General features: G+C 40.7%; 1 pseudogene; it reads right to left on the minus strand.

Annotated features, from left to right (window-relative positions):
* Positions 1 to 8,229: 8,229 nt before the first annotated feature.
* LOC113887586 lies at positions 8,230 to 9,301 on the minus strand (annotated as a pseudogene).
* Positions 9,302 to 9,528: the final 227 nt, after the last annotated feature.

Consider the following 9,528-nt stretch of genomic DNA (forward strand, 5'->3'; position numbering starts at 1 on the left):
ATGAATTTCCTCAGATGGTCTGTGATTTCTGTGTGCTCATGTTTTTGTTTGAGAAATTCTGTTTGTATGGCTGTGATGCTGGCTCTGATTATGGAGCTTGTTTGGAGGATTATGGGGCCGCAGTGGAGTGGGGGATGTTTGGCTGTGTCTCTCCCTGATGGGGATTGCTGGCTTCCTGAGGCAGTTTTAGGGGGAGAGTACACATTGCTGCTGTCCGCTGCTCAGCACAAGCCCCTGGAGAACACGTGATGAGAGAGAGCGGGAGAGAGGAGAAAAACACTCCAAATGTGTACATGTAGTCTTGAAATCACCCACCCAGAAGATTGTTCAGCTCCATTGGGAATGTCCCTTCTGTTCCACTCATAAGTCGTATTGTGCTCATTGTACTCAGTCACTCAGTCGTGTCTGACTCTTTAGGACTCTATGAACTGTAGCCCGCCAGGCTCCTTTGCACATGGGATTATCCCAGGAAGAATACTGGAGTGGGTTGCCATTTCCTCCTCCAGGGGATCTTCTCGACCCAGGGATTGAACCCGAGCCTCCTGCATTGCAGGCAGATTCTTTACCACCGGGGATTCTGAGCCACCGGGGAAGCCCCTGGTAATAAGTCACATACTATAGGTTGAAAAATAGTGACAGATGACCCTTAATTTTTATAACAACCCAGAGATTTTAATCTTTTATGAAGAAATATTTAAAAGTCAATTGATGCATCATGAATGGTATGGCCATTTTCCTGGAAGTATAATATTTTGTTAGGCACAAATGGCCACATGTTAATCAAATTTATCAGTTGATTCTGACTTGAGGTGCCCTTAATTTAAAATGACTACTCTCTTAGTAATACACAGATCATGGCTTACATGCAAAAACTTTACTCGTGGTTATGATATAGTTTTGAATTCCCAGGTGGCACAGTGGTAAAGAATCCACCTGCTAATGCCAGAGATGTGAGTTCGATCTCTGGGTCAAGAAGATCCCCTGGAGGAGGAAATGGCAACCCACTCCAGTGTTCTTGCCTGGGAAATCCCATGGACAGAGGAGCCTAATGGGCTACAGTCCATGGGGTCACAAGCGTCAGACAGGACTGAGTACACACACACGTATACATGATATAATTTGCCACAGTATGTGTCAAAATCTACAACAAAATTTTCTTTTTAAAAAGAAAATCACAGATACCACTTAGAATTGTAGAACTGTGTTACTTCCTTTGGAAAATTAATCATCAATATGGCATATGTGATAATTCCCTATAAACAACATTCAATTGGCTTCAGTCTCTTTATACTCAGAATAGGCTGTATTAGAAGGTGCTGTTTCTAAGGGAATGGGTACCAGCTCATAGCGAAGGGTGCCATCTACTGGATTTACTAACATTCCCTCTAACACCACCAGGAATTCCCTTTCAGGACTCTTGGGTACTAACATTTCCTCCATTTCTGGGTTACTCCGTCCTTCCCCACTAATAGCCCACTTTCACACAGCATAAACAGAGCACAGAATTCCCATGGAGCTGTGTAGCAGCTTCTGAACTGAATCCCAATGATTTTTTAAAATTTTTTTGGCTGCACTGGGTCTTCATTGCTTTGCACAGGCTTTCTCTAGTTGTGGTGGTGGGGCTTCTCATTGGAGTGGCTTCTCTTATTGCAGAACACGGGCTCTAGATTTTCGGGCTTCAAACTGAATCCCAGTGATGCTTGTGTCTTCTTGAGTGTGCACTAGTCACTTGCTTCTAATCAATAGAATGTGACAAAGGGGATGGGGTAGCCCTTCTTTACAAAAGAGTGTGACCTCTTGGGCACAGCCTCTCTGGTACCTCTTACCGGCCTGTTCTGATGAAGCCAGCTGCCATGACTTGTGAGCTACCCTATGGAGAGGTCCAGATGGTAAGGAACTGAGGGTAGCCTCTGGCCAGCAACCAGTGAGAAACTGAGGCCCTTATTGGAAATGAGACCCTTAGCCCAACATCTTGTGAGAAACACAGTCCTGCCAACACTTATGTGAGTGAGCTCAGAAGTAGGTCCTTCCTCATGGAACCTTCAGATGAGGCTGCGGCCCCAGTCAACATCTTGACTGCAGCACTGTGAGAGACCCTGGTTCCTGACCCACAGAAACTGTAACCAAATGAATGTTGTTTTGAGCCATTAAGTTTGGTGATGTTTTGTTATGCAGCAGTAGATAACTAATTCAAAGGCCAATGATGGCTCAGTAATTTTGATGGATTTTCCAAAGCTTCAAAGCTTCATGTGTTTTTATCATTAATTTTCAGTTGGAAGAACAAAACATGAATATATTCTCTTGGTGAAAATAAGGACATTATAGATAAAGTCCTCTTCAACAGTAACCTGATCTAGGTCTCTCTCCTCCCCACCTCTCCACTCTTTATTATGAGTTTGGAGTAAATCTTTCTAAAACTTTATATAAACATGAATGTGCTTGTTTTTACAAAAATAGCGCTCCCTTGCAATATCATTCACTTTTTTTACTCTCCCTTGCTTTTTTTTTTTTTCCACTCAGCCATCTCATTCAGTTTTGAAATCCACATTTTGATATATGTGGATCTAGTTCATTCTTAGCTATGAAATGAAAACAGCACATTTTACTTTTCTGTCTTGATTTTCACTGTTAAACACAATGCTGCAATGAACATCTCCTACCCGTCTACACCAGAGCTTGTTTTTCTGGGGCAGACACCTCCAAGGGCAAGTGGTGTGGGGTGGGGGCACACCTTTAGGCTTAGCAACATTGCCAAATTGCTCGGCAAAATGGCTGTGTGAATTTACACTTCCTGTAGTAGCAAATGTGCCTGTTTGCCCTAAACCTTGCCAGAATGTCATATTTTCCAGTCTGGTGGGAGAAGAACGACTTCTCGTTGTTTTAGTTTGCATTTCCTTAGTTATTAGTGAGGTTGAAAAAATTTTTATACATTTATTGGCAGGTTTTCTCCCTTTTTTATAGGGTTCCTATGAGAGCAGTTGTGTGTGTGTGTGTGTGTGTGTGTGTGTGTGTGTGTGACAGGGGCTGGGGAAAGGGTGTGAATTTGAGCTTGGATGCCAACTATCCAGTGGAGCTGCATTCCAGTTTTGAGAACGTGCACTGCCCATTACTGATAGCACTGGGAGAGCTTGTGGGAGATTGAGATCACGTACAGCTTCTTTGGGAGTGAGAAAGAGCCACTGGTTTCAGCTAGGAGGTTAATCTAGACAGGCTTGGGGGTTATCCAGCACTCAAACTCTTCCCAACACTATTGTGTGAAGGCAAAAACAAGGGGGTTATGATGTTGGCTTAATTAATTGCCTCTGATTCAGCACAAAATAGGTTGCTGCCACAGTATGGGGGCAGGCAGAGGATGAATGGAACTCAGGAAGCTCTCCTCGGTAACAGTTAATAAAAGACGACCGCATGCCTAAACAGACAAAACTGACAAGGGCAGAGACTCTCTGGAATTCAAGTTTGGGATGCCTCACACCTGTCAGGCAAGAGGAGTTAGGACTGTATGATGTGAGGAGGGATACCTCATAACTAGTTGCAAAAACAAAGGCAATTGCTGATCCTCAAATTCTATTCCTTGCCCAATATATATATTTATATATTTTAAAGAATTTCTCATATCTTTGACTGACTTCTCTCTCAGTATAGATGAAGAGGGATAAACTTGTGCTATTTAGACCATAGGTTCCAGAATTTTGTTGGAATTAGAAGAGGATCAGATCTGATCCAAAGATCTTTATCTTGCAGCTGCATGCAGAAACTGAGGAGACCTTGGTCTCTCTTTGGAAAGTGTGAGTTCATTTTATGTTGAAATGGGAAACAACCATGTTATTTTCGACAACAGAATTTTTGGAAGGGTACATATGGGAAGATGGCGTATGTGAATAATTAGTGACCAAAGGGACGGAATGTTTTGTGATGGATGTGAGGGAGATACTACCCAGTATTCATTCAGCCCTCCTGACAGCAAGCATGATTACTTCTGGGCAATTCCCTAGGTGTGTACAATCTTGGTGGAATGACAGATTGAGGATCTGGTACAAATCCTGCTCCAGAGGCCCCTGAAGTCTCCATCTGCCAGATCTTTCCTCTAATTTCTGCAATAGAGCCAAAGTGTCAGCATGTTGCCCAAAGTATGTGAGGGTGACTCAGTCTTCTGGAACTTTTAATCCTTTAATCCTCAACAGAGTGAAGCAAATCAATTCATTCATTCCAGTGACTGTGCTGGGAAAGATTGTCAAGCTACTCGAGTTACAGAGCCTCTCTGGTTCTGTTTTGCTCCACTGCATGAATATACTTCAATGTATATATCCTTTCTCTATCCACATCTGGGACTATCTCAAGTATTGCAGCTGTGAGGATTCTTTTTTGTTTTTTCCCCATTAATTTTACTTCAGTAACTTCAACTTTCTGTCCCTAGCTACTGAGTGAATAGATTTTTGTCACAATAGTGTTTATTTATAATACATTTAAATATATACATTTTAATTTCTTTTCATTGCTTTTACTAGACACATATTTCTAGGAAGAGACAAAGCCAGTTTATACCCCACTAAAAGAGAAAGTACATCTTAAAAAAATTTTTTTTAATTTAAATTTATTTATTTTAATTAGAGGCTAATTAATTTACAAAAATATCTAAAGTTTAAGTAAAAGAGAAAAAATACCAAGCTACAAAAAATGCAAAGTTGGGAAAATGTTCTAATAACCATACCTAACTCACAAATTGTCTTTCATTGCCAGACATTGCACTTAGCTAAAACATTTAAAATTTAGTAAAAGTGAGATTATTTGTTAAGATTTGTTTTGTTTATGTAATTAATGTTAAGAATAAAAACAAAAATTGTAATGAAAATACACAAAGCAATGTTGGAGTACTTTTATAGCTTTTGATTGCATCACAGACCAAAAAAAAGAATCAAGGTCCTTTGTTTTGTTGAGCGACTCAAACATTTGGTCAAAATGCATTGCCTTTGGAAATGTCTAAACTGTCTTTTCTATCTCTTGGCTTGTTAATCTTTAAACTCACAGGCATTTCAGGGTAAACTCAATCAGTATGCTTCTGATTTATTGTCAAGTCACTGAAAAGTTACTTCTAAAATGTTAGTTCATGACAAATGAGATTTTTGAACCATTTAAAAATACTTTCAGGACCTTGTATTTAGAGACAAAAAAGTCATATTTCTCTAGATGTCATTGGACTGAAATCCCAGCGAGGAGAGGTTTAACTTTAGAATTCTAAGAGTAAGAATAGATCTTCAACTTGAAAAAGCACATCTTCTACCACTACTCTCCAGTGTTGTCCAAGCTTATCTCCCGTTCTGTAGATTTGATATTTGAACTTTGACTTCAATTTAAAAGCTATCTGAGTGCTCCTCTCTTTTTTAAATTGAAATACAGTTGATTTATATATGGTGTTAGTTTCGGGTGGACAGCATAGTGATTCAGTTTTGGGTTTTTTTTTTTTTGCAGATTATATTCCAGTGTAGGTCATTACAAGAAAATGCTGTGAAGATTCTTGCACTTCACTTTTGGTGCAGATGTTCACTCATTTCTCTTGGGTATATACCCAGGAGTAAAATTACTGTACTTGTAATAGAGATTAAACATGCATCTTTGACTTATTAAATCTAATGTTAAATGACAATTTTGCCTGTTCCCAGGGCCACAGGAGCCATAGAACATCCCACTATACCCCATCCTGGCCTATGTGCCTTTGTAGTTGTGTCTATTAAGCCTCTCAAAACATAATTATTATTGTATTGTGCAATCAATATTTTTTGCCTTTTATTTAATTTATTTAAGTATGGCGTATTTACAATGTTGTGTTAGTTTCTGGTGTATAGCAGAGTGATTCAGTTATATATATTCTTTTTCATATTCTTTTCCATTATACTATACTGAATATAGTTCCCTGTGCTATATAGTATGATGTTATTGTTTATCTATTTATACATGGTAGTTTGTATCTGCTAATCTGAAACTCCTAATTTATCCCTCCCCCCTTTCCTGTTTGTAATTATAAGTTTGTCTTCTGTGTCTGTGAGTTTGCTTCTGTTTTATAAACAAATTCATTTTTATTATTTTTCAGATTCTACATATAAGTGGTATATATGATATTTGATTTGCTTCACTTAGTATGATAGTCTCTAGGTCTATCCATGTTGCTGCAAATGGCATTATTCTTTTTTATGGCTGAGTAATATTCCACTGTGTATATGCACCACATCTTCTTTATCTGTTCATTTATCAATGGACATTTAGGTTGCTTCTATGTCTTGGCTCTTGTAAATACATTTCACATTTATTCTTGAAGGATACTTGCACTGGGTACAGGTTGTTAGGTTGGCTGTTATTTTCTTTCATCTCACTGAAATTAACTTCCTCTTTTCTTTAGGCCCCTACTGTTTTTGTTGAAAGGTGCACTGTCTGTTTCTCCTCTGTAGGTAATATATTTTTCTGCACTTTTACTGGCTATGTTGACCTTGATTACTTGATTGACATAGTGCTTATCAGGTTTCTCTAGTATAAAGTGACGTCCCCCCACCCCCTTGTACTCTTTGGAACAAGACTCTAAGAACAGCCCATACTTAAGGGAGTTAAGCTTCACTGTCTTGAACTTTGACTTCAATTTAAAAGCTATCTGAGTGCTCCTCTCTTCTACATAAATTACTTCTAATTCTTCAGTATAGGAGATTTCTCTATTCTCCCTCATTAGTTTTTTTTTTCCAGTTGTTTGTATGGACTCATGGATATTTATTTTATAAATATAACTTCAGATTGTAGTTCAGTATTATATTATTTGTTTTGTTTCTCTTGCCCAAATTATTCCAGTTTTGACAATTCATAGCTTATTCAGGTTGTGTCCTGTGTTCCACTGACTCCCATCATTTTCTTGGAGCACTTCCTTACTTTCTGGCACTTCCACATGCTTCAGGCTCACATTGTATTTTTCATCCCCCCCCCCATTTTTTTCTTGCAGATATTTTTAATGATATATTTTATTTATTTAAAGTAAGCTTTTTTTTTTCAATTAATCTCTGAAGTTTTGCTAAGTCTGATTCTGCAGTCAGTTGTTTCAACTGCTTCCCACTCACAGTGACTTGTTTTCTTACATGTTTGGTTATTTTTTTGTGTTGTCATTTAGTTGCTAAGTCGTGTCCAACTCTTTGCAACCCTATGGACTAGCCCACCAGGCTCCTCTGTCCATGGGATTCTCGAGGCAAGTATACTGGAGTGGGTTGCTTCACCAGGGGATCTTCCTGACCCAGGGATTGAAGTCACATCTCCTACATTGGCAGGCAGATTCTCTACCACTGAGCCACTCTGATTATTTTTACCTTTTACTATAATAATTACTGAAACTGAAATTTTATTTTGAAGATTCACTGAAGCCTAGGATGAAATTGATTTTCTCTCTAAAAAAAGTTTTCCATTTGGTTTTTTTTTTTTTGGAGTAGACCCAATCTGGAACCATTTTAAATCAGGTACACAGCTCTAATTTCCCAGAACTACTCAGGCAGTGGGAACCTGAGCTGTAAGTTCATGGTCACAACTTTGCAGGGAAGAAATTTTTTTCCTGCTCTAAATATCATCAAGCCAGTGGAGTCCCAGCTTACCATGGGAAAGACCTCCTATTACTTTGTCTACCTTGGGTTGTTTTATGTCCAAATTTCCCTATTAAGCTGCTAAAATTGAAGCCACAAGTGTTCCTTATTAGCAAATCCCTTGGGGTAAAGTGATTCTGAGCTTTGAAACTGTTTCTATAGACTCCTACTTTCTTTTGGATTTTGGCCTGGTATTTCCTTGCTTTTTCATTTGCTTTTAAGTGCTCTTCAGATTTTTTTAAAAATCTATTCATGTGTTCAATGGTTTCTTATTTATTCATATTTTTTAGTTGATTGGTACAAATAATACAGCCCATCTTTCCTAGAAATAGCTTTTTCAATCTAGGGACACTTTCTTCAGTTCATAAAAATTCTCAGACATTCTCTCAACTATTGTCACTTCCTGATTCTTTTTGGTTTCACTCTCTGGAACTTTCATTAAATAGGTTTTGGTTCCTTTCACTCTAGCCCCCTAGCTCTTAATTCGTTTCTCATATTTTAAATCTTATCACTGTGTGGCCTCTGATGCGTGATCTCCTCAGCTGTCCTCTAGGTCATGAACTCACTTTTTGCACCCATTCTCTTGTTTATCTCATCATGTTGGGCGTTCATCAGTTTGTTCTCAGATTCATTCCCCATCCTGTTGTGCTCTATTCCATCCATACTGCAAGGACCTTCCTATCCTACCATCCCTTTTATGTAAGTTTGTGTATTTCTCTCCCTTTGTCTGGGCTTTGAGCAACATCACCAGAGGGGCTCCTCCAAGCCCGCTGGGCTCAGGCGGCTCCTGGTGGTGCTTGCGGGTGAGCCCTTGGAAGAGAGCCCCGCCCAGCCCGGCCTGGGGACCAGCCAGCCTGCCGAGGTCAGTCAGGTGGTCGCCCATCTTCCTGATAAGTTTCACCTGCTCACCTAGGACGCGGCTCTCTCGGAAGTGACGGAGGTGGGGGCTGCGCGCGCAGAACCCCGGGCCTGCAGGTCCGCGACGGCCCTGTTCGGGTGCTTGTCCCCGAGCTTGGTGGCCTCCACGGTGTCCTGGCTTGACCCCACTCATCCTGAGATGTGCCTGCGGTCCTGGGAGACGGCGCGGCCGCCTTGCTGGTCTTGCATTTTCAAGAGACGCTGGGCACCCTCGTGCTTCTCCTGGGCCAGTTCGCGGACAAAGTGGCCACTGCACTCCAGAGCCACGTGGTCACGGTGGAAACAAGCCCAGAGACAGGTTGGTGCACGAGGCCTGCAGATGCAGGGTGACTAGGCGGTGACCGGGGTCTCCACCTCAGTGGAGTCATTCTGACGAATCTAGGAGGTCAAGGTCAAAAATGGTGGTGGTCCCAGTGGCTGAAGGTAGCTGAGGGGCTGATTCTGAAGGTTGTGACTGGAAAAGAGGTTGGAGGGTGGTCAGAGCCTGGAGTGAGGGGCATCCCTGGGTCTGTTCCATCCAAACAAACACTGTTGTAGCAAGAGACACATCCACGGACCGCCCAGTGCACTGCCTCTGTGTTATTTTTAAAATTATCAAGATTTCTGTCTGTTCTTGATTCATAGCACCTGCTTTTGTTTGTTGATTTTAAATACGCTTATTTTAAAATTCTTTCCAAACTGTTCTATTATTTCTTTTATATGATTCCTCTTAGATGTCGGCTTCCTTTTGTGGTGTTGGGCCTTTGTATTTTTTTTTTCTTTTTTTGAATGCCTACCGTCATGGTGGCTTTTTTTCTCTCCCACTGACTGTCCCTGAAAAGTGCTTTTGTGATTGCTTCAGCCCAGTGTCTTGAGGACCAAAGTCAGTGGCTCAGGGATTTTGCTCTGTGGACATATACCACAGTTCCAAAGCAAGAGCTCACACAACGTGTCTACCTGGTGGCTGGCCGTGCACATCTCTGCTTTCTTTCTCTATCACTGAGCAGTTGGTTTCTAGCTCCACTCCCCA

Source organism: Bos indicus x Bos taurus, chromosome X, assembly GCF_003369695.1.
Source record: "Bos indicus x Bos taurus breed Angus x Brahman F1 hybrid chromosome X, Bos_hybrid_MaternalHap_v2.0, whole genome shotgun sequence".
NCBI classification, from domain to species: Eukaryota; Metazoa; Chordata; class Mammalia; order Artiodactyla; family Bovidae; genus Bos; species Bos indicus x Bos taurus.